The sequence below is a fragment of the Triticum aestivum genome, chromosome 2B (genome assembly GCF_018294505.1).
Source record: "Triticum aestivum cultivar Chinese Spring chromosome 2B, IWGSC CS RefSeq v2.1, whole genome shotgun sequence".
NCBI classification, from domain to species: domain Eukaryota; kingdom Viridiplantae; phylum Streptophyta; class Magnoliopsida; order Poales; family Poaceae; genus Triticum; species Triticum aestivum.
The window spans coordinates 322,952,972-322,980,260 of NC_057798.1; positions in this window are offsets into that span (position 1 = coordinate 322,952,972).

Genomic DNA, 27,289 nt, shown 5'->3' on the forward strand with positions numbered 1-27,289 from the left:
AGCTAACATATTTCCATACATGGATCATATGCACTTATGATTGGAACTCTAGAAAGCATACACAACTACCAAAGATCATTAAGGTAAAACCCAACCATAGCATTAAGTATCAAGTCCTCTTTATCCCTTACGCAACAATCCCCTTACTCGGGTGTAAGCTTCTGTCACTCTAGCCACCCACCATAAGTGAGTCATGAACATATTACAACACCCTACAGCGGGGATCCCTCATGTTTGCGCGACATGGAGGGCACCATAGGACAACACCAAAATAAAATATACAACTTAAACCAATCACGATCATCAACCCATAGGACAAAACAGATCTACTCAAACATCATAGGATAACCACATATCATTGGATAATAATATATAGTATTGAGCACCATATTTAAGTAGAGAATTACAATGGGAATAGAGAGGTTACACTGCTGCATGGAGGGGGAGAGAGTTGGTGTTGACGGCAGCGAAGTTATTGGTGTGGATCGCCATCACGATAATTGCCCCGGTGGCGCAACGGCGCCATCGGGAGAGAGCCCCCCTCCTTCTTCCTTGGCCTCCCCCTAGATGGGAGGAGGGTTTCCCCTCTAGTCCATGGCCTCCATGGCAGCAGAGGGGCGGGAGACCCTCCGAGATTGGATCTCTCTCTATGTTCTCTTATGTTTTGCGTTCCTGTTTTCTGGCCCTTCGACGTTTCTTAAATACTCGGCGATCCATAGCTCCGATTGGGTTGAAATATTAACACGATTTTTTCCATAAAAAATATCTTTCTTGCAGCGAAAGAAGGGCATCAACTACCTTACGAGGTGCCCACTACCCTTCAGGGCATGCCTGGGCCCCCCTGGCACGCCTTGGTGCCTAGTGGGCCCCTCGAGCACCGTCTTGCATTGATTCTTCTTCCATAAATTCACATATATTCCAAAATAAATATACGTGATTTTTTGTCGCGTTTGGACTTCATTTGATTTGGATATTCTGCTAAACAAAAAATGAGCAACAAACAAGAACTGGCACTGGGCATTGGATCAATATGTTAGTCCAATAAATCATATAATTTTTTGCCAAAAGAATGTGAAAGCTGTATAATATTGGCATGAAATAATAAAAATATATAGATACGACGGAGACGTATCAACGTTCCTCAGCGCGCTTGGCTTTGGGACGGCTTTTCCCTATGTGTTCAACCGCTATATGCATATGGTTGCTCACCATTCAGGCAGCCCCGGAGCGCTCTGCTCGCGTACCTCTGCGCGTGCTCTGCCAGTGGTTAAGGCCGGCGCACGATCACGTTGGGGGCCCATATGCATGTGGTTGCACTGCGCGCGCCGCCACAATGCAGTTACGTTTGGCACGATGGAGTTATGCGCAACAAAAACTGCCATCCGAGCTTGCTGATGTTCCAGGCCATCCGACTTCCCCATTAATTCCTGCGACCATTATAACCTTAGTCTCTTCAACCCTTCGATCATGCCCCAGAACAAAACAAGCACACCCACGATGACTGATGACCCGCAAGTAAACGGGATAGTTGTAGCCTCTTTCGATAAGTAAGAGTGTCGAACCCAACGAGGAGGTAAAGGTAGAACAAATACTCTCTCAAGTTCTATCTGCCACTGATACGACTCTACGCACTCTTGACGTTCGCTTTACCTAGAACAAGTATGAAACTAGAGGTACTTTGTAGGTGTGATAGGATAGGTTTGCAAGATAATAAAGAACGCGTAAATATAAAGTAGGGGCTGCTTAGATAAAGGAGCAATAAAGTAAATATAGCGTGTGTGGAAAAGTGGTGGTAGGAGTTGCGGAATTGTCCCTAAGCAATTGACTACTTTACTAGACCGATAGCAAGTTTTATGTGGGAGAAGCCACTGCTAGCATGTCATCCCTGACTTGGAATTCTATGCACTTATGATTGGAACTATTAGCAAGCATCCGCAACTACTAATGTTCATTAAGGTAAAACCCAACCATAGCATTAAGATAAATTGGTCCCCCTTCAACCCCGTATGCATCAATTTCTATGCTAGGTTGAAGCTTCTGTCACTCTAGCCCTCCAATACATAGTACTATCAACATACAACTATCCCTATCGTGTGATCCACGCGCGCGCTCATATGATGGGCACCAAAGGACAGCAACATAACCACAAGCAAATTTAATCAATCATAGCAATTCATCAACCACCAATAGGACAACGAAAATCTACTCAGACATCATAGGATGGCAACACATCATTGGATAATAATATGAAGCATAAAGCACCATGTTCAAGTATGTACAGCGGGTTGCGGGAGAGTGGACCACTGTAGATAGAGGGGGGAAGGTGATGGAGATGTTGGTGAAGATGGCGGCGGTGTTGGTGAAGATCGCGGTGATGATGATGGCCCCGGGCAGCGCTCCGGCGCCACCGGAAGCAAGGGGGAGAGGGGCCCCCTTCTTCTTCTTCTTCCTTGACCTCCTCCCTAGATGGCAGAAGGGTTTCCCCTCTGGTCCTTGGCTCCCATGGCTTGGGAGGGGCGAGAGCACCTCCGAGATCAGATCTATCTCTCTGTTTCCGTGTTCTGAAATTCTGCCCTCACACCGTTTCTTTTGTATCTGGAGATCCATAACTCCGATTGGATTGAAACCTTCGCCTAGATCATTTTCAAAAAATTAGCTTTCTTGCGGCCAAAGAAGGGCATCAACCACCTTACGAGTGGCCCAAGAGGGTGGGGGCGTGCCCACCTGGAGTGGGCGTGGGCCCCTATCTCCTGGTCACCTCGGGCACCATCTCGCGTTGATTTTACTTCCCAAAAATTAAAAATATTCCAAAATAATTCTCCATCCGTTTTTCTCCCATTTGGACTCCGTTTGATATGGGGTTTCTGCGAAACATAAAACATGCAACAGACAGGAACTGGCACTGGGCACTGGATCAATATGTTAGTCCCAAAAAATAGTATAAAAAGTTGCCAAAAGTATATGAAAGTTGAATAATATTGGCATGGAACAATCAAAAATTATAGATATGACGGAGACGTATCAGCATCCCCAAGCTTAATTCCTGCTCGTCCTCGAGTAGGTAAATGATAAAAAAGATATTTTTTTATGTGGAATGCTACCTAGCATAATCTTGATCATATGTCTAATCATGGCATGAATATTAAGACACGAGTGATTCAAAGCAATAGTCTATCATTTGACATAAAAACATTAATACTTCAAGCATACCAACCAGGCAATTATGTCTTATCAAAATGACATAGCCAAAGAAAGCTCATCCTTACAAAATCATATAGTCTGGCTATGCTCCATCTTCATTTTACAAAATACTCCCATCATGCACAACCCCGGTTTCAGCCAAGCAATTGGTTCATACTTTTTAACACGCTTCAACTTTTTCAACTCTTACGCAAGCGCAAGCCATGGACATAGCACTATGGTGGTATATGGTGGTGGTTGTGAGGACAAAAAGGGAGAAGATAGTCTCACATCAACTAGGCGTATCAACAGGCTATGGAGATGCCCATCAATAGATATCAATGTGAGTGAGTAGGGATTGACATGCAACAGATGCACTAAGAGCTATAAGTGTATGAAAGCTCAAACTGGAAACTAAGTGGGTGTGCATCCAACTTGCTTGCTCATGAAGACCTCGGGCGTTTGAGGAAGCCCATCATCGGAATATACAAGCCAAGTTCTATAATGAAAATTCCCACTAGTATATGAAAGTGATAACTCAAGAGACTCTCTATATGAAGAACATGGTGCTACTCTGAAGCACAAGTGTGGTAAAAGGATAGTAACATTGCCCCTTCTCTCTTTTTCTCTCATTTTTTGGTGGGCTTCTTTGGCCTCTTTTTTTTAATTGGGCTTCTTTGGCCTCTTTTATTTTTCATAAAGTCCGGAGTCTCATACCGACTTGTGGGGGAATCATAGTCTCCTTCATCCTTTCCTCACTGGGGCAATGCTCTAATAATGATGATGATCACACTTTTATTTAGTTACAACTCAATATTACAACTCCATATCTCGAACAAAGATATGACTCTATATGAATGCTTCCGACGGTGTACCCGGATGTGCAATGATCTAGCATAGCAATGACATCAAAAAAAATGGACAAGCCATGAAAACATCATGCTAGGTATCTTACGATCATGCAAAGCAATATGACAATGATGGAACGTGTCATAATAACGGAACGGTGGAAAGTTGCATGTCAATATATCTCGAAATGGCTATGGAAATGAAGGTAAATAATGGGTTCATGATACCGGCGAAAGTTGCGCGGCACAATAGAGGCTAGCAAAGTGGAAGGGTGAGTGTGCGTATATCCATGGACTCGCATTAGTCATAAAGAACTCATACACTTATTGCAAAAGTCTACTTGCCCTCGAAGCAAAGTACTACTACGCATGCTCCTAGGGGGAGGTTGGTAGGAGTTAACCATCGCGCGCCCCCGACCTCCACTCATAAGGAAAGCAATCAAAGAACACCTCATGCTCCAACTTCGTTACATCACGGTTCACCATACGTGCATGCTACGGGACTTGCAAACCTCAACACAAGTATTTCTCAATTTCACAATTACTCAACTAGCATGACTCTAATATCACCACCTTTATATCGCAAAACTATTGCAAGGAATCAAACATATCATATTCAGTGATCTACAAGTTTTATGTAGGATTTTATGACTAACCATGTGAATGACCAATTCTTGTCATCTCTCTAAATTGATATAAGTGAAGCAAGAGGGTTTAATTCTTTCTACAAAAGATATGCCCGCGCTCTAACAAATATAAGTGAAGCAAAATAGCATTCTACAAATGGCGGTTTTCTATGTGAAGAGAAACATGCAATCCAAACTTCAAATGATATAAGTGAAGCACATGAAGCATTCTATAAAGCCATACTCAAAAGATTTAAGTGAAGTGCAATGAGAATTCTATAAATCAACCAAGGACTATCTCATACCAGCATGGTGCATAAAAGAAAACTGAAAACTAAATGCAAAAGACGCTCCAAGACTTGCACATATCACATGAACGAAACGAATACGAAAACATACCGATACTTGTTGCAGAAAGAGGGGATGCCTTCCGGGGCATCCCCAAGCTTAGATGCTTGAGTCTCCTTGAATATTTACTTGGGGTGCCTCGGGCATCCCCAAGCTTGAGCTCTTGCCTCTCTTCCTTTTCCTCATATCGAGACCTCCTCGATTAGACACTTCATCCACACAAAACTTCAACAGAAAACTCGGTAAGATCCATTAGTATAATAAAGCAAATCACCACTCTAAGTACTGTTGCAAACCAATTCATATTTTGTTTTTGCATTGTGTCTACTGTAATATAACTTTTCCATGGCTTAAATCCACTGATATAAATTGATAGATTCATCAAAACAAGCAAACTATGCATCAAAAACAGAATCTGTCAAGAACAGAACAGTCTGTAGCAATCTGAACATCCACCATAATTCTGGTACCCCAAACATTCTACCCAAATTAGGAACAATACACAAGTTGTACAGCAAGACAATGCAAAAGAAATCGGAACCATTTGACGTTCCAGCAAAAAATGTAAAATCGCGCACTACAGCCAAAGTTTCTATCCTACACTGTACAGACCAACAAGCATTGTAAACATCCTAAAGGCAAACCTTGGCACATTATTTTTATAATACAATGGAATTGTACAATGGGATAACTATTTTTGATGAAAAGTTTCTGTAATTAAGATTCACAAAGTTTCCGTGAGCATGAACAAAGTTCAAGGCTAGCTCCCACTTCAACAATGCTTGTCTTTCTCATTTTCACTTTCCTTTTTGAAAAGTTTTGGGTTCCCCTTTTTTAAATATATGAAATCACTCAACAAAAATAAATGACTCTCTAGAACTTCCGGGTTGTCTCCCTGGCAGCGCTTTCTTTAAAGCCATTAAGCTAGGCATATGGTGCTCAAGTAACGGATCCACCCGGATGCCAAGGTATATCAAAGCCAATTTTAATTAACAATGATTTGTAATTTAGTAGTGAGCACAAAGTAACATATGTCATGTAACAACAAAGTCTAACTCTCTTCCTATGCATCGTCATGTCATAAAAGAAAAATTCATGCACACATAGTAAAGGCCAATGCATAGTATAAACATTTTCTTGCAATTTTATCATATTGGAAACATAAAGAGGCGGAGATGTAGTTCCTCTCTCATAATAATTGCAAGTAGGAGCAGCAAGCACATGCATATTATATCTATCAAAATTATCATGTGCAATGGTAAAAGGCAACCCATCAATATAATCCTTAATAAGCACAAACTTCTCCGATATAGTGTAGTTTGGAGAATTCAAAAAGATAATAGGACTATGATGCGTGGGTGCAATAGCAACAAATTCATGTTTAACATAAGGAACTATAGCAAGTTCATCTCCATAAGCATAATTCATATTTGCATCTTGGCCACAAGCATAGCAAGCATCATCAAAAAGGGATATTTCAAACAAATTCAAGGGATCATAGCAATCATCATAGCAATCATCCTTCGGTAAGCACGAAGGGGAATTAAACAATGTATGAGTTGAAGAGTTACTCTCATTAGAAGGTGGGCATCGGTGATCAATCCGCTCTTCCTCCTTTTTTTCTTCACTCTCCTCATCATCTTTGTCATCCAATGAGCTCACAGTTTCATCAATTTCTTCTTCCATAGCTTCCTGCAAAATATTAGTCTTTTCTTGGACAGCGGAGACTTTCTCAATAAATGCATTAATATTGTAATTCTATTCACAATTTTCATAGCAATATCTAAGTATAGCAAGATTTTCTGGTCTATAAACTGAATCATCAAAATCATCAAACGCTTTAAACATAGATTCAATCTCATAAGCACCCATAAAAGCAACAAATTCTTCTATTTGTTCCACATCATAGTAATCATAGATACATTAGCATAAGAAGCTAAGGTTTCATTATCATTCAATTTGCATGAAAAGGGAAGGTGTGGAGCCTTCATCCTAGAGCAACAAGTAATATCATATCTCAAGCATAGATCCCGAGCATACCAACGCGACATATTAATTTGATCCCATAATAGTTTCCCTTTTTGTGTCAAGCGATAATCCCTAAAGTATTCACGTTGATCCAACGTTACTCCCATTATGAAGTTGAATAGGGTTTTCTCAGGATTATCAAAGTAGTACATAATATTTCGAACATAAAGAGCATCGAGGGTTTTAGGAGGTTCCCCATCTCCATGAGTAGCAAGTACACCTAATTTTTTTGGTATTTCATGTTCCATATCCATAACTAAAGATAGAGAACAACTTAGAATAGCAAATAAAAATTACTTAGTGATAAAGAAAACAAGCACACACGAGAATATTCACCCCACGCTATGACTCCCCGGCAACGGCGCCAGAAAAAGGTCTTGATGACCTGCAAGTATACGGGATAGTTGTAGCCTCTTTCGATAAGTAAGAGTGTCGAACCTAATGATGAGCTAAAGGTAGAACAAATACTCTCTCAGGTCCTATCTGCCACTGATACAACTCTACGCACGCTTGACATTCACTTTACCTAGAACAAGTATGAAACTAGAGGTACTTTATAGGTGTGATAGGATAGGTTTGCAAGATAATAAAGAACGTGTAAATATAAAGTAGGGGCTGATTAGATAAAGGAGCAATAAAGTAAATATAGCGAGTGTGGAAAAGTGGTGGTAGGAGTTGCGGAATTGTCCCTAAGCAATTGACTACTTTACTAGACCAATAGCAAGTTTTATGTGAGAGAGGCCACTGCTACCATGTCATCCCTGACTTGGAATTCTATGCACTTATGATTGGAACTATTAGCAAGCATCCACAACTACTAACGTTCATTAAGGTAAAACCCAACCATAGCATTAAGATAAATTGGTCCCCCTTCAATCCCGTATGCATCAATTTCTATGCTAGGTTGAAGCTTCTGTCACTCTAGCCCTCCAATACATAGTCCTATCAACATACAACTAACCCTATCGTGTGATCCACGAGCGCGCTCATATGATGGGCACTAAAGGACAGCAACATAACCAAAAGCAAATTAAATCAATCATAGCAATTCATCAACCACCAATAGGACAACGAAAATCTACTCAGACATCATAGGATGGCAACACATCATTGGATAATAATATGAAGCATAAAGCACCATGTTCAAGTAGAGGGTACAGCGGGTTGCGGGAGAATGGATCGTTGTAGATAGAGGGGGGAAGGTGATGGAGATGTTGGTGAAGATGGCGGCGGTGTTGGTGAAGATCGCGGTGATGATGATGGACCCCGACAATGCTCCGGCGCCACCGGAAGCAAGGGGGAGAGGGACCCGCTTCTTCTTCTTCTTTCTTGACCTCTTCCCTAGATGGGAGAAGGGTTTCCCCTCTGGTCCTTGGATCCCATGTCTTGGGAGGGGCGAGATCCCCTCCGAGATTGGATCCATCTCTCTGTTTCTGCGTTCAGAATTCTGCCCTGGCACCGTTTCTTTTATATCCGAAGATCCGTAACTCCGATTGGATTGAAACCTTCGCCCAGATCATTTTCCAAAAAATAGCTTTCTTGCGGCCAAAGAAGGGCATCAACTGCCTTACGAGTGGCCCAGGAGGGTGGGGGTGTCGGTGTCAAAACCAGCGGATCTCGGGTAGGGGGTCCCGATCTGTGCATCTAAGGCTGATGGTAACAGGAGGCAAGGGACACAATGTTTTACCCAGGTTCGGGCCCTCTCGATGGAGGTAAAACCCTACTTCCTGCTTGATTGATATTGATGATATGTGTAGTTCAAGAGTTGATCTACCACGAGATCGTAGAGGCTAAACCCTGGAAGCTAGCCTATGATGATTATGATTGCGATCGTCCCTCTGAGGACTAAACCCTCCGGTTTATATAGACGCCGAAGGGGGCTAGGGTTTACACGGAGTCGGTTACAAAGAAGGAAATATAATATCTGGATCACCAAGCTTGTCTTCCACGCAAAGGAGAGTCCCATCCGGACACGGGACGAAGTCTTGAGTCTTGTATCTTCACGCTCCAATAGTCCGGACAAAGTATATAGTCCGGCTGTCCGGATACCCCCTAATCCAGGACTCCCTCAGTAGCCCCTGAACCAGGCTTCAATGACGATGAGTCCGGCATGCAGTCTTATCTTCGGCATTGCAAGGCGGGTTCCATCTCCGAATATTCCAAAGTAATTCCCGAACACTTAAACCGTGTCCGGATCTGCAAGATGATCTTCACATACCACCGTAGAGAGAATGATATTTCACAAATGTGATCTGCTGACAACTTTAGACAACGTGATAAGATACTACAGTCGGGTCATTATTTGAACCGTTTTCCCATAGCCAGCCACAGCGCATATTGCGAGGCGGTTTCCTCTGCATGTCTTGCCGAAGCAGAGATCGTGTCCCCTTATCACGGGATTCTCATCAAAACGGATGTGGGTAGCCCAACCGCACCGCTAATCGCGGCGAGTGGGGAGCGAGCGGGTTCCACCAGGCAAGAGGGGAGGTGCAAAAGCTTTTACCACCTCTATAAAGAGATAAGGTCTCTTCCTCTTTACCCACGCCTTTTCCTTCCGCTAGTCCATTCCCCTCTGTTCGAGCCCTAGCGCCCAAGCACTCTTCTTCTCCATCGAAGAGATTTTTTCCGAAAATGTCCGGATCCGGAGCAAGAGGCAAATGGATGACCTCTACCGTCCAGGAGAAGGATATCAAAAGGCTCCGAGAGGCCGGGTACCTGGCCAAGAAGATCGGCCATCATCTCCCGCCGGTGGGGCAGATCGTCCCTACTCCGGAGCCCCACGAGAGGGTCGTGTTTCTTCCTCATTTTGTTCGCGGGCTTGGGTTTCCCCTTCACCCATTTGTTCACGGCGTCATGTATTATTACGGGATTGATTTTCATGATCTTTCCCCCAATTCTTTCCTTAACATCTCGACGTTCATCGTCGTGTGTGAGGCTTTTCTCCGAATTTCGCCTCACTTTGGCCTGTGGCTGAAGATTTTTAATGTGAAGCCCAAGGTGGTGAGTGGCGAGCACGCCAAGTGCGGCGGCGCCATGGTGAGCAAGATGCCCAAGGTTGTATGGCTGACGGGTGCCTTCAATGACTCCGTCAAGGAGTGGCAGCAGCAGTGGTTCTATATCACAGAACCGCGCGGCAAAAAGTGGGCCGCTGGTCCTGAGTTCAGATCTGGAGCCCCACTGTGGCTCACGTCCTGGCCCGAGAAGGGCCTGAACTGGTCCTCGTCCGATGAGCTGTCGCTGCTCCAAACGCGCGTCTAGAGTGTGGTCGACAAGGACGTCAAACTCGTCAACGTAGTCCAGGTGATGTTAGTTCGCCTGGTTCTCCCTTGCCCGCGTCGAGCCTGCAATTTGTGGGAATACGACACAACCGAGCACCAGACCCTTCGGGGGCTCTATGGCTCCTCCCACAAGGATATCTGGAAGGTGCTCTTCAAGTCCGGCAAACCATGGCCGGGCTCCGCCGAGGACCGTGGGTATTAACTATCCCATTCTGCAAGTCCGGTAAGTCATTGTTGTGCTTTGTCCATCCATGATTTAGCTGGCACGTCCTGAGGGAAGCGCCTTTATCATGCCTTACAATAATCCCGGGGATGGACAAAAAAGGTGGAGCGGATACACTATCCTGCCCCGCTGCCGGAGGAACCGGACGGACCTCTTCTGACGAAGATGCTGGTCCCAGATCCTTACGAGGCGCCAAAGAAAGAGGCCCCTAAGAAGTTCAAGAAGACCCGGAGCGGCCTCCATCGTCATGATGCTTTGGATGCAAAATCTGAAGACTCCAGCGGCCATCCCTCCTCCGAAGACGAAGAGGAGGAGGAAGAAGATGAGTCCCCCGCAGGGGGAGGGAAGAAAAGGACGGCCTCCTCATCCCTGGAGGCTGAATCGCCAAAGAGAGGGAAAGGCTCCCTTCTAGAGGCGTCCACCACGGCTGCCGATAGCAGCCCGGGGTGGGATCCCAGGGTCCAGCCCTGGTAAAATCGTAAGTATACGAAATCTGCACACACCTACCTGCTCGAGGTTATTAGGACGTAGTAGTTTTAACCGTCGCCACATTTTATGTAGCCCGGCGAGGTCCCAAGCCGGACAGTCCTCATCGGAGGATTCACTGAGCTCAGATGCTTTGGCGAGCGAGACGCCTCCAGAGGCCCCGTCCCCAAAGCCTAGGCGCGACACCGAGGTGTCGTCTCAGCGGGACCAGGACCAGGGGGGCATATCTCTGGGGCTGGACACACGGGAGCAGCGGCTCCCAGGCGTGTCGACTGCGGGGGCGATCTCAGATTCGGACCACAGCCGGACACGGTCCTGGAGACCTTTAAAGCTCCAGGATCAGGCGAGCAGCCACCTTTGACGGGGGGGGCTTGCCTACTCCGCCAGCAACCTCTGTCCAAGCAGAGCTGTCGGGCGGCCTGTCGACAGCACTAAGGAGCGCGTCTATCGTCAGCCATTTTCTTCACTTCTGGTCTCTTTCCTCCCTTCTAAGGTCTTTTACCGTTAGCCATTTTCTTCACTTGAGGATTTTGAACGATTGATGTTTCTGAGAAGGTATGCAATTTATCTTCAAGAAACACTGCAAATGAATTAACTTGATGAGAACCTAGTGATTCAGCAGCAAACATTTTGTACCTATGAACAGAGTATAGGTGCGAAGAATTTGGAGAGGTCATATGAGTTCTTAGAATTTTTTGAAAAGTATCAAGTTTGAGGAAATTGACCATGGGTGTCTTGAGGAATTTCACTAAGCATTCTTGACATAGGTTCCAAAGTTATGGATTAGTAAATCCACACAACTGAGGAATCTTGATGAAAAACATAGCTCAGAGAAACAAACCAAGAACTGATGTAATCAGGTGTTTAAGGATTGGGAAGTTGAAGAATAAACACCTTTTGAAGATTTTTTGGAAATCATGAGAATCAAGGTAGGGCACTAAAAACACATTTTAATTACCCTGGACAAAGAACATGATGAACTGGGAGTAGAGATGGAGAAGTTCGTCCATTCAGGTCTCCCACGCCCTAACTTGGCGGCGAGAGACAGCTATGGTGGCGGCGGAGAGAAGATTTAATTCCACGGCTGTCGGGGATATACCCCGCGGTATGACCCGACCGGATATATGACCCGGCTGGGACTTGGCGAATTATTGGTAACCCACCGGAGGATTGGCGACTCACGAGTCTGGCGGCTCACTAGTCTGACGACTCATGAGCCTGGCGACTCACGGATGGCCCTGACGGCGAGTCAGATAAAAGACTAGGCCCAAGACCTAGAAGGCCGGCTCATGTTATGGTCGGCCAGCTTAAGAGGAAAGCGTAGGGAATATTCCCTTGCAAAGGAAGCAAGACTAGGACTCCACTTGTAATAGACTAGTCCTAATCCTAATAGGACTCCACATGTAACCCGCCCCTTCAACTTATATAAGGAGGGGCAGGGCACCCCAAGAGGGACAAGCAAGACAATAATCTCTAAGGCTATACACAACTAAAGGGGAGCCGGCTTATACGGCGTCTCCCTCATGAGCATAATGAGACCTAGCCACAAACACCGTGTAGGGCTATTAGCGGATGATGTTTCCCGGGGCCCGAAGCTGTCTAAATCCTTGTCTTGTGTGTCGCGTCTCTCGTCTTGATCAACCCCTCTCAAGCTACCACATAGATGTGTTGGCCTCACGACTAAATCCTCACACTAGGACATCTGTCGTGACAATTCCACGACAGTTGGCACCCACCGTGGGGCTCGCGCACTATGGTGTTGAGTTCTTGGAGGGATCTTTCTTAGGGATCGAGAAACTGGCTATTGAGGAAGAACCGGCGCGGAACCATCGCGTAAGGACAAGCTTGCGCTGAACCAGCATACTCATCGTCTTTCGATCTAATCAGTGATTAACTTTGGAGTTGGCATATACCAATTGGAGACCAGAGATTAAGGTTACAACTTGTGCGCCAGGCATCTTGCCGATCTGACGATCCGAGGAGAGATTGATTTATTATGTTGCAATAGCCGAAACGATCCATTGAGACGGACATAAATTTGTCTACGTGTGCCGGGTGTACCGAGAGTTCCATCACACACGGCCTCATCTTCCCATGAAAGCAGCAGCGTTTCAAGTTCATGCAAACCAAGTTGGAGTTGTTAACAAGCACAGAATCGGAAGAACTATGTGTTAAGGAAAGTATTACCAAAAAAAAGTGGTAGCTATTTTTAATAGGGTGGACTCGGATGGGTGTGGCAGCTTAAAAAAAGGTGAATCATGTGAAGTACTACTTTGACTCGAATATGGGTATAAAAAAGAGATGGACATGGACGGTCAAACCAACAACTACCAGGATGAGGAAGTGGACGGGGGATAGATTCAGACTCCTTCGCCATTGCTTGCATGACTCCGCGGCTGAGCTGCTGGTCTCCGTCGAGCCAGTGAGCCAAGTCATTGCCGTTCTCCGCCTCCAAGCCGCAACCCTGCCGCGCCGCCCCGCCTCTGCTGGCACATCGGGGCTACTCCTCTACCATGGCTGAGTCGCCTGAGACCCCGCACGACTTCGTCGCCGAGTCACTAGGCTCCACCACATCCCTGCCTTGCGTTGCCTCCATTGGACCGCCCCTGCGCCCCGTCCCTGCCAATGCAGTGCAGAACCACCTTTGCCGCACCACCGGATAGCCGCCCTTGCACTGCCCTTGATCCACCGTTGCCTCGACAAGTCGTCGTCGTGGCCAAATCAATTGTCGGTCGTCTCTGCCTCAACGCCTGTGAGCCGCCGTCGCGATTTCCACTTCAGGCTTTAAATCGCCTTGGCTCCAGGTCCGTCGTTCCTCCGCGCACTCCCCTCGCCTCCAACAGAGGCCTGAGCCGCCTAACGTGCCAAGCCGCCCCTGACCGGTGAACAGTCGAGCTGGCCTGCCACGTCCCATACTATGGCTGCTGGAGCTCACATGGGCGGAGATGTTGCGGTTGCTGGAGCTGAACCTGTAATTCACGGATGAGGGGAAGGTGCTACAGGGTCTTCAGACGTTGATAGTTGCCCGTGTACAGGAGCAGATGAACCACTGGTGTTACTCACGCCACGTGAGATCAAGGATATTCTACATTTTGGTTGCTAGTGCTACTACTGTTGCTAGAAGCACTAGTACTAGTTGGGCTGGGAACTGCTACTCCGTTGTTTACGTTCATCCAACGAAAATAGCAGGTGCTAGCCTTTCTATAAATCTTATCAGCATATATTACCTTGTTTGAGAACAATTACTCTGGTCTGTGGTATTTTTTTGCAGGACCATTATTCATTACAAAGGTGTGGCAAAGAGGCATGCGCCAACATTATTTTTGCAATAGAGCTCGTCTGTGCCATGCTGCTCGACAAATACATGTGCAAATCGCTGCTCCCGCTACATCAGCACACGCGGCTGACTTGTCGTCCGCACTCGTGGCCGCCTCACCCGCGTCGGTCCCGTTTTTTACGTCGCGGACGACTCTCTCGTCCGTGCCGGCTTACAAAGTCGTGGCCGGTTCATCTATCTGCTCCCGCGACCGGTTCAACCGTGATTGATTTTAGCTTTACTGCGGTGATCATCAACGCTGTGGTGGATAAATATCAGCAGATTCAAGAACTCTGGATCAGTGGAGGGAAGATAACCCGGTCCCGGAGGCTACTGCTATATTGATGAAAATCTAAAAGCCGTCAGAAAGTTTCCGGCTCAAAATGAAGAATGCCGGTTTAAAATCCGGTGCAAGAGAAATTTGTCTCTCACAAAGCATTGAAGCTTAATATCCAGTTTAAAATTCCAGTTCAAGAGGAATTTATCTCTCGCAAAGCTTGAGTTCTCAGGAAAAATTAAAGGCACCAAAGAGAGTCGGTTGCAAAGCACAACTCAAACATAGGTACCCTGCTTTAATGACCATTGGGGGCTGATCGTATTCGAATCTAGCTTAACCCCTTTTGGTACGACTTTGATCGTATTCGAATCAAAGTCGTTAAAAAAGTCTCAAGGTCATTTGGGGGCTTCCTGTTCAAACATAGGTCATATTCGAACCAAAAAGAACATAGCTGTCAGTACCCTCTTGACCGACGCAATGCCAAAATCCATTAGGGGGCTTCTTGGTCGTATTCGAATCATAGCTTAACCCCTTTTGGGTCCGACTTTGATCGTATTCAAATCAGAGTCGTTAAAAAAGTCTCAAGGTCATTTGGGGGCTTCCTGTTCAAACTTAGGTCGTATTCGAACCAAAGAGAACATAGTTGTCGGTACCCTCTTGATCGGCGCAATGCCAAAACCACTAGGAGGCTTACTAATCGTATTCGAATCCTAGCTTAACCCCTTTTGGTCCGGCTTACTGATCGTATTCGAATCAGAAGCCTCGTGTTTTTTCTCTCCTTGTTGATTTAAGATTTTCGAAACAGTCTTTCGGGTTTCTCTTGATACTTTTTTACATCTGAAGCATATATGTGGTTTCGATTAACCCGGCTTGGCTTTGGATGATAAGTCACCAGCATATGACAATCATAAACATTTGGAAGTTCCGGCTTCTAAAGATTGGGTTATCACCCTTACTGCACAGGTCACATAAACCGGCAGTACAATTCAATATCACAGCCGGCAGTATGAGCCAATTCTATGGGTATGTTTTCCTGATTATATAAATATGTGAGGTTGGATGACCCGCCCTGGCTTTTGACGTTAAGTCGCCATTATGTTTAGGCTTGAATGGCCTTAATCCTAGTCTTTCCCATAATTGCATAAAGACTATATCATGTTTGGGTTGTTACCCGCCCTGGCTTTTGACGTTAAGTCGCCAGGGCATATGTTGTTTAAACTCTATAGGATTTGCAGAATTATGACTTATATAAATGCTTAAGTTCAAGCTCATCATTAAAATTGATGCTTCAAAATGATCATCAATTCTTGATTTTCTCAAAGTCTATGAGCCGCCGGGTTATGAAATTCCGGCTTACAAGGAATGAGCGTTAAGTCGCCATCGGCCAAGAGCCGCCAAATATTAAAACCATGGATTTTCTTGTGAACCGATAAGGTATTCAAATTTCTAATAGCCAAACTTGGCTAGATTTTCATGATGATATTGAATGATTGAGCTTTTCATATCAGATTATATTATTCAAATCTTTAATAGCCAACATGGCTGGATTGTTTATAGTTATCAATAACCAATATTATGATGGAGGTCTTCAAAGTCGCTTTCGCGCAATGGCTATTATTTTATCAATGGGCATGATTTATTTTACAATGGAGGGAATAGTTTCGAGTCGCTGGAGGCTTATGACCCGACACTTGGGGACTACATTATTAAAATTGAGATTACATCAATTATGCAAGTCCCATGTCACTGCCAGCATGCACCATGGCACTTGGGCGCTAATGCAAAGTCATTTTTTGGCTCACTTTATTGAAGATCCGACTCATCACATTGTAATGAGTCGGCCCTTGGAGGCTACCCATTTCTCCTGTTAAAAATTCAAGGTACACAATTTAAATCCATTATATTGAAAAGGTCTACTACTCGGTTGATAGAGTACAAAGCTCTTAACCGTGTGGACACGGGTTCAAGCCCCATGGTGGAGATTGCATCATTTGATGTTATTATCAATTAATTATATACAAAAGTCCCTGCTCATTAGTGCATAATGACCCGGCCCTTGGGGGCTACCCTGGTTGAAGTTTTTATGAGCATAAGGCAATTACAAGTCCCAGGTTGCTGCAAGCATGACAACCCGGCACTTGGGGGCTACAGGTGATATACATATAAGGGAGAAAGATCTTCAAATTCTTAGTTTTGAGCAGACTAGATTGACCCGGCGTCGGCAACAATTATGACTCGGCATCATCTATTTATAACCCGCAATTTTGGTAATCATAAATTGGCAAGTTTCTACATCTTCAAGCCGGCTAAAAATCAGATAAGTATTTCAAGACCAATATTTTTGTCAAGTCAGAGCATTGAAGGCCGACTCAAATGGATTCTTTATTCACAATATTCCTTCTACAAGCAAATTGATTATAAAGTTGGTCTATTGACCCAGACTTTCCAGAAGAAGGAAATGACAAGGACTTAAGGATGATTAGGGTCAGTTTAAGATGGATAAATCCAAATTAAACTAGGGGCTAATGTCAGGGATATACCCCGCGGATGACCCGGCCGGATATATGACCCGACTGGGACTTGGCGTTTTATTGGTAACCCGCCGGAGGATTGGCGACTCATGAGTCTGGCGGCTCACTAGTCTGACGACTCACGAGCCTGACGACTCACGAATGGCCCTGACGGCGGATCAGATAGAAGACTAGGCCCAAGGCCCAGAAGGCCGTCTCATGTTATGGTGGGCCGGCTTAAGAGGAAAGCGTAGGGAATATTCCTTGCAAAGGAAGCAAGACTAGGACTCCACTTGTAATAGACTAGTCCTAATCCTAATAGGACTCCACATGTAACCCTCACCTTCAACTTATATAAGGAGGGGCAGGGCACCCCAAGAGGGACAAGCAAGAAAATAATCTCTAAGGCTAGACACAACTAAAGGGGAGCCGGCTTATACGGCATCTCCCTCATGAGCATAATGAGACTAGCCACAAACACCATGTAGGGCTATTACCGGATGATGTTTCCCAAGGCCCGAATCTGTCTAAATCCTTGTCTTGTGTGTCGCATCTCTCGTCCCAATCAACCCCTCTCAAGCTACCACATAGATGCGTTGAAGCTCTTACTCACCGGTGATGATGGAGTGTAGCGGCTGCGCTAGGTCTGAGAGCTTGAGCGGGTTGAGATCGAGCGGAGTAATGAAGTATGAGTTAGGGAGGGGTATCTATAGCCACGATGAAAACCGCCTGTCTAAAGAATTTGGACAAACATGCCCCTGACCCTTGCCATCCTAGCGACATGTGTCACCCATGTACAGAGAGGTGGAGATCATGGTAGATCACGGGTGAGTGGTTTAATCCTATCGTGGGATGCAGAATGGTTTGAGCGGCAAAAGCCGAAAATTTAGATATGAAAATTTTAATGTTTCATTCGCAAATTCTTCAGCTAACAAGGACATAGTGAAGATTTTGAACATGTTTCAAATAGAATGCACATGACGAATTTGTGAACAGACTGGGTTGAGTTTAGCATAGAGGGGGAACGGGTCCGATCACATTCACTTAGATGAAAAATCAACTTGAAGAATTATAAATAAGTGAATGTTGTTGAGGACATGAAACTCAAACATATATATAGGCGATAAAGAACACCAGTCGAAAAGGTTGAAGACTTTGCAAAGTTGAAGAATTAGAAAATTTGAAGAATTTGTAAAAATGAGGAAAAACTCAAATTGAAGATTTTCAACTTTTGTTGGTGGCGTGACCCACCATATAAGAACGATGATTTTAGATGCCACGTACAATTGTCGTAGGGATCTGAGAATCAAATTCTTTATTAATTTCATCACACTTAGAGAGTTAGTCTTCATTGATTGAAGAAAAACATTACCTCGTGTGTTGCACATCTAAGTCATCAATTTTGCATAAGTGTTAGGATGTGTGTCCTTTCAAAGAACATTCGAAGATTCTAAGATAGTTAGCTCACACTGCAACTTGCTAAATCTCTTCTCATCCAAGGGCTTCGTGAAGATATATGTCGGCTGATCTTCAGTCTTCACGTGGTTGATGGAGATGTCGCCCTTCAACACATGATCTCGAAGAAAATGATGATGAATCTGGATGTCCTTAGTCTTTGAGTGTTGAACTGGGTTATGAGAAATCTTGATGGCACTCTTGTTGTCTCAGTAGAGTGGCACATTCTTCATATTGATGCCACAATCCTTGAGGGTTTGCTTCATCCATAGCAATTGAGCACAGCAAGAACCAACAACAATGTACTCAGCTTCAGCAGTAGAGACTGATATGTAGTTCTGCTTCTTCGAGGACCAACATACCAAGGATCGTCCGAGGAAATGACATGTGCATGATGTTGACTTGCGATCCACCCGATCACCAACATAGTCAGAGTCAAAATATCCAATGATATCAAAAGCCGAGCCCTTGGGATACCACAATCCAAGTGTTGGAGTGTGATCTAGATATTGAAAAATATGTTTCACAGCATTATGGTGTGATTCCTTCGGTGTAGCTTGAAAATGGGTACACATGCAAACACTAAGCATAATATCTGGCCTAGATGCACATAAATATAATAAAGAGCCAATCGTGGAGCGGTATACCTTTTGATTGAAGTCTTTACCATTTTCATCGGTGCATAGATGGCCATTTTTGGGCATAGGGATTTTGACGCCTTTGCAATCTTGCATGCCGAATTTCCTCAGCACATCTTTGAGGTATTTCTCTTGAGATATGAAGATGTTGTTGCGTTGTTGATGAATTTGAAGACCAAAGAAGAATTTCAATTCTCCCATCATGGACATTTGATATTCCTCACTCATCATACAGGCAAATTCGTCACTATAACGTTGGTTAGTATATCCAAAGATAATATCATCAACATATATTTGGCACATGAATAATTCATCATCATATGTTTTGGTGAAAAGAGTTGGGTCAAGTGAACCGGGTTTGAAGCCTTTCTTCATGAGGAATTCCTTCAAAGTATCATACCATGCCCGAGGGGCCTGCTTGAGGCCATAGAGGGCCTTATTGAGTCTGAAGACTATGTGAGGATGCTTAGGATCTTCAAAACCTGGTGGTTGAGCAACATATACTTCTTCCTCAACCTTATCATTGATGAATGCACTTTTCACATCCATTTGATAAGATGATATTATGATGGTTAGCATAAGCAAGTAATATGCGAATAGCCTCAAGTCTAGCAATAGGTGAAAAAGTTTCATTGAAATCAATTCCTTCAACCTGTTTGTAGCCTTGAGCTACAAGATGAGCCTTATTCCTCACCACAAGGCCATTTTCATCTTGCTTGTTGTGGTAGATCCATTTGGTGCCGATGATATTGTGCTTGTGTGGGTCTTGTCGCTTGACAAGATCCCACACATTGTTCAGCTCGAATTAATGTAATTCCTCTTGCACAGCTTGAATCCACTCAGGTTACAGAAATGCCTCATCAACTTTGGTGGGCTCTGTGATAGAGGCAAAAGAAAAGTGCCCACAAAAGTTAGACAAATGTGAAGCTTTTGAGCGTGTGAGAGGACATGTGCATTGATGTTGTCGATGATTCTCTGAATTTGCACTTCATTTCCAACGCGAGGATGAGCAGGTTGTCGACTTTGATTGGGCTCAGCATTTTCTTCAGAGTCATTTTCCTCAGATGCACCAGCATGATTTTCTTCACGATCTGGAATGACTTCTTCAGCAAATTCTTCAGTGGGTATGACATCCTCAGTATCCTTGAACTTGATGGATTCCTCAAGTGACATTTCATCTAGCACAGGAGGTAGGTGCTCTCTTTGTGAGCCGTTAGTTTCATCGAACCGCACATCTACAGTTTCAACAACCTTGTGGTGATAGGTGTTGAAGACTATGTAGGTGTGCGAGTCCTTCCCGTAACCAAGCATAAAACCTTCATGTGCTTTTCGTGCAAATTTAGAATTGTGATGAGGATCTCTAATCCAGCATTTAGCACTGAAGACTTTGAAATAACTCAGGTTGGGTTTCTTGTTAGTGAGGAGTTCATATGAGGTCTTCTTGAAGAATTTGTGAAGATATACCTTGTTGATGATGTGGCACGCAGTATTAATAGCTTCAGGCCAGAAGCGAGGAGGTGTCTTGTAATCATCAAGCATAGTGTGAGCCATCTCAACAAGAGTCTTGTTCTTGCACTCCACAAAGCCATTCTACTGAGGAGTGTATGGGGCAGATAACTCGTGAGTAATACCAAGTTCATCAAGATAGTCATCAAGACCAGTATTCTTGAACTCGGTCCCATTGTCACTCCAGATATTCTTGATCTTCACACCGAAGTTCATCGAGGCCCATGAGGAAAATCATTTGAAGACTTCCTGCACTTCAGTTTTGTAAGTGATGATATGCACCAAGGTGTAACGAGTATAATCGTCAACAATGACAAAGACATATAGAGATGCTACATTTGTTAGAGTTGCATAATGAGTAGGGCCAAAGAGGTCCATGTGAAGCAATTCAAAAGGATGAGTGGTAGTCATGATAGTATTCGAGGGGTGCTTGGCTCTGGTCATCTTTCCAGCCTCACAAGCCCCACAAAGATGATCTTTGAGGAATTTGACACTCTCGATGCCAATGACGTGCTTCTTCTACGCGAGTGTATGTAAGTTCCTCATGCCAGCATGACCTAGTCATTGATGCCATAACCATCCTTCTAAAGCTTTTGCAAGTAGACATGTGGCAGGCTGTGGTCCTGCAGAGAAATTAGCAATATACAAGTCTCTTCTCCTAAAGCCTTCGAAGACTTTCGAATTATCAGATTCCATTAGGACAATGCAATGATATTTACCAAAAATGACAACCATATCAAGATCACAAAGCATTGAGACAGACATGAGGTTGAATCCTAAGGACTCGACTAGCATGAATTTGTCCATGCGTCTATCCTTTGAGATCGCAACCCTACCTTGACCCAATACCTTGCTTTTGACTTTGTCAGCATAGGTGATATGCTTCAGATGCGATGGAGATAAAGCAGTGTCCATCAATAGGTTCATGTCACCGGTCATGTGATTTGTACATCCACTGTTGAGGACCCACTCAGTAGCTTTGGGTTGATCATCCCGCAGATGAATTAGTGCATCTTACAAACTCATATACTTCATCAGTGAAGAATATGACATCAAATTTATTAGATTGAATTTCATCAAGTAGTACAACAGATATAGCAGTATGAGGATGTGAGAAATGATTAATTCATTTCTTCATGATTAGCTTGCATCCTTTCAAGCATATTCAGGTCTCCAGCAAATTTATCAGACGTTCATGTTCGTCTGGAGACCTGTCCTTGCACAAGAAATTAGTTTTTTTTTCTTCACCACCCACATCTGGAGGGGTGGCAAAGAGTTCGTCATTTTGCGAGCTCCATAAGAAAAGGTGGCATTGAAGCCAGTGCACTTCGTTTCACAGAAAAGGGGTTAGAGTAAGCATATGAATAAGTAGAGAAATTCTTCGAGGACTTATACTAAAGTCGCTAAAGATTATCAGCCATAGTTTGAGTTCGATCCAATTCCTCACCCAACAGCACATCGCTTTTGTCTAGCAGACTTTGAACCTTTTCCAAAGCATTTTGTTGTTTGACGGCAATGTTAGCAAGTTTGGAATAACTAAGTTTAAGATTTCCATCAGATTCATCCTCACTAGATTCAGAGGAGGGATATTTGAGTACCTTGGCACATTTTGCCATGAAGCAATAGGTAGGAGAGTAGTCATCGCTGCCGTCGTCAGCAGTGTTGGGGAAGACATTTTCCTCAGTGTTGAAGATGGACTTGCTGACATAGGCAGTAGCGAGGGCTAGGCTCGCCACACCAGAATCTGACTCCTCAGATTCCTCCTCGTCCTCATTTTCCTCATATTCAGCTTCAGAGTCCATTTCCTTGCCAATAAATGCCTGAGCCTTTTTGGAACTGCTCTTCTTGTGAGATGAAGACTTTGAAGATTTTGATGATGAGGACCTTGAAGATTTCTTCTTCTTCTTTGAGTCATATGAACTATCATCCTTGTACTTATTCTTCTTTGATTCCTTCACCCACTGAGGACAATCAGTAATGTAGTGGACAGGTTTCTTGCATTTGTGGCAAGTCCTCTTCTTGTATTCGCGGGATGAGGAATCTGGTCTCATGTCATCACCTCTTGAAGGTTTTCCAAAGCGACCATGCATTGAGAACTTCTAGAATTTCCTCACGAGCATTGCTAGCTCCTGGCTTAGTTCTTCAGGATCACCAAGTGTAGCGATCAGACCTCAAACAGTCTAGTCTCTGTGCATCAGTGTCATCCCTGGATCGGTAATGCTGACACGCACAGTACTTGGGGATTTATAACAGAGTCTCAATCACACACTTATTACATTAAATGTCTCAAAAGAGAACTTATTACAATACTATGGCTTAAGGCCATCTAAATAAGATAACAGTGGAAGACTTGGAAGCTAAAGTGAGTCCATCAACTCCAACGGCATAGCTGAGTGAACGACAACGACCTAGGGCACCTTACTCGTCGTCTGAAAAGTCTGCAACATAATATGTTGCAGCACGAAATGGGTCAGCACATGGAATATGCTGGCAATGTAACACCAAAGAGTAATGAACAGAATAAATGCTATCACTACATGCACATATGGCTGGTGGAAATCTCTATGGTTAAAGTTTTGCATAAAGCCAATTTTCCCTACATCAAAGGAATAAATTTTATTTAACTATCATGGTGGTTGTTAAACATTGAGAAGGTTCCTCCAACTCAATCCCAATTAAGAAATATCAATTAACCCAACAAATTAATTTAGAGTGATGAGATCAACATGATAATCCAAGAACTAGATACTCAAGATGTCCATAACCGGGGACACGGCTAACCATGATTAGTTTGTACACTCTGCAGAGGTTTGCGCACTTTTCCCCACAAGACTCGATCTCCTCCGTTAGATTTCTCGCACTACATGATGTTTGAGAAACAGATGACCGAGACACAGTCTTTCAGAAACATTAACTCTTTACTCTGGATGGACAGTTACACCTACTTTCCCCTACATCTGCTAGCCCACCACTGAAAGAGGTCATGCAACATACTCAACTATGCTAGAGCCCATAATAGCTTGTGGCTGCACATGGAAGTTTCTAGCATGAATAATCTTATGATCCCATTGAGCCTGGGTGGCAAACCGTAGGATGATCACACGGGTACTCCGGGATATCCTAGGACAACACTGGATTCTCCAGGTGCCCGCAACCAATCCACCCAGATGTGTGTTTAAGTAGCCACCTTAAGTTAACCATTAATTAACAATTCTCACATCTGTCATGGATACACTCACCTAATCCACGTCTACGAGCATAGCATAGCAATCCTGATCATAACGTAGAAGTAACTCCCAAAGGTTTGATAATAAAAGGACAATAGGTTCTACCTCATCATCTACTTCCCAAACCCATATGTTAATCAGATCCTAACCAAGCAATGTTTGAGGATTGTAACTAATACATAAAAGCTGGGTAATAAAGGGGTATGATCAAAGTGTTACTTACCTTGCTGATGATCTACAAAACCTAGAGACTCGTAGTAGCACGCTTCGCACTCCGGGAATTCTATCGCAAACAAACAATAGCATATATAAGCTATCAAACAAGAAGCACGGGTAAAACTCAAATAAAAAGATCTAACCAGAAAGTTCAACTGAAGAACTCCCGTTTGCAAAAAGAATCAACTCAAACAAGCAACGAAACTAAAAATATGAGCGAAACAAGATTTGTTAACTAATCTGGACTAAAGTCAAATTTTACAGTACCAAAATCATGTTCAAGTTGGTTAAACAGAAAGAGGGCTTTGAGACGAAGATTTAGGCGCTGGTTTCACCTAATTTGGTTTACCAAGCAAAAAGTTATACTAGATCGAAGATCAGGGCAGAAATCACGATCGAAAAAAATCGCGGATAAAACCCTGGAAAATAAAACGAGACGAATAGGCTAACAAATGAACGTTCGTTAATAGAACCTAAATGGTGAACTGCGTTCGTTAAACGAACGAACGGACGAACATCCGCTAAACAACAAAACCGAAAAAAAACTGAACCGATCTATTTAAAAAAATAAATAGATCGAGGGTTTCTAAAAAAACCGAACGGTTTTTGACTAAACCGAAAAAAACGAAACGGCGGCGGTGGCGGTGGCTACCTCCAGCAGGGCTCCGGCGTGGCGGGGCGACGTCGACGGGGCTCCGGCGGCTCTGGCTTCGGCGGCGAGGGGCGACGCCGACGCGGGCGGCGAGGCCCGTAGGCGGCGGCCGCTTTGGGGCGGGGTGGCGGTGGTTGGCGGAGAGGGGCAGCGGGGGGGTGTCCGACTTGGGGAAGGGGCAACCCCGAGCGGCGGCGGCGGCGGCAGCAGCCCGGACTCCGGCGGGAGTCAGCTCGGGCATGCCCGGCGAAGGCGGCGGCGCTGGTGGGCCGGCTTGGCGGCTGGCACAGTTCGGTCCGTGGGACTTTTTTTTAATAATTCCGCTGAAACGGAAAAAAATCCTAATAAAATATAAAATAATTCTAAAAATGCCAAAAACAATTTTCACCGTCTAAATAGAATATTTAGAACAAAATGAACATTTTTCTGGCCTAAAAATGCAATTTTGAAAACATGCATATTTTTCTAATTCTAATAAAATAGCAATAAAATCCAAATAAAAACTTTAATTGATTTTAACATTTTTCCCCAATATTTCTTTTATTTTGGAGAAGTCATTTTATCCCCTCTTTTATTTCATTGGAAATATTTTTGAAGAGGAAAAATAATTAAAACCAAAATGATCCTCTTTTCAAATTTGAGAAAATTCAAATATGAAAATAAACGAAATCCCCAACTCTCTCCGTGGGTCCTTGAGTTGCTTAGAATTTCTAGGATCAACCAAAATGCAATAAAATATGATATGCATATGATGACCTATGTATAACATTCCAAATTGAAAATTTGGGATGTTACAAACCTACCCCCTTAAGATGAATCTCGCCCTCAAGATTTGGGTTGGCCAGAAAATAGGTGCTGGTGGTCCTTTCGTAGGTCTTCCTCTTGTTCCCAGGTGGCTTCATCCTTGGTATGGTGGCTCCACTGAACTTTGCAAAGCTTGATAACCTTGTTGCATGTGACTCGGTTGGCAAACTCGAGAATCTTCACTGGTTTCTCCTCGTAGGTCAAATCACTATCCAGCTGAATCGCTTCCAGTGGCATAGTATCTCTCAGAGGAATATCGACCATATTCATGTGCCACTTCTTCAACTGGGAAACGTGAAACACATCATGAACTCCTGACAATCCTTCTGGCAATTCGAACTTGTAAGCAACTTCTCCCATATGTTCCAAAACTTTGTATCGTCCCACAAAACGTGGTGCTAACTTTCCCTTAACTCCAAAACGCTTAACTCCTCGAAGCGGGGACACTCGAAGGTACACTCTGTCTCTGACTTTGTAAATTGTCTCCTTGCGCTTAGAATCTGCATAACTCTTCTGCCTATACTGGGCTACTTGAGTCTATCCCGAATCAACTTAACCTTCTCTTCAGACTCCTTAATCAAATCTGGTCCAAACAACTAACGGTCTCCAACCTCATCCCACAATAACGGTGTCCTGCACCTCCTTCCGTACAAGGCTTCAAAAGGGGCCATCTTCAAACTGGCTTGATAGCTGTTGTTATAAGAGAACTCTACATTCGGCAGATTGTCGTCCCAACTAGATCCATAATCTAGCACACAAGCTCTCAACATGTCCTCTAGAATCTGATATACTCTCTCGGTCAGTCCATCTGTTTGTGGATGAAAGGCTGTATTGAACTGTATCCTAGTACCCAAAGTCTCATGCAACTGATTCCAGAACTTTGAGGTAAACTGAGTTCCTCTATCTGACACAGTGGTCCTCGGAACTCCATGCAGACATACGATCCTGGTCATGTATATCTTTTCCAACTTCGCACTTGTATAAGTGGTCTACACTGGGATGAAATGAGCTACTTTCGTCAACCGATCGACTACAACCCATATAGAGTCATAGCCTGAATGAGTCCTGGGCAATCCCGTGATAAAATCATGTCAAGCTTGTCCCACTTCCATTCGGGTATCGGCAATGGCTGTAGCAATCCTGCTGGCTTCTGGTGCTCTACGTTAACTGTCTGACATACATAACATACTGCTACATACTCCGCAATATCCTTCTTCATTACTGTCCACCAGAAACTTTCCTTCAAATCCACATACATCTTAGTGTTTCCTGGGTGAATCGATTATGGCGAATCATGGGCCTCCTGCAGAATCAAATTCCTGATCTCGGGGTCATTAGGCACATATATGCGATCCTCAAACCATAAAGTATCATGCTCATCCTACTAAATCCTTTAGCTTTTCCTTTGCTCATCCTTTCCTTTATCTCGGCAATCTCCTTGTCTGTCTTCTAGGCTTCTCTGATTTTATCCATCAAAGTCGAATGAATTTCCAATGCTGCTACATAACCTCTCAGAACTATTTCCAAACATAGCTCGCGAAGATCTTCCGCTAACTCCTTGGGTAATCCTCCGGTCATGAGCGTATTGACATAACTCTTGCGACTCAACACATCGGCTACTATGGTTGCCTTTTCGGGATGATAGTGCAACTTCATATCATAATCCTTAAT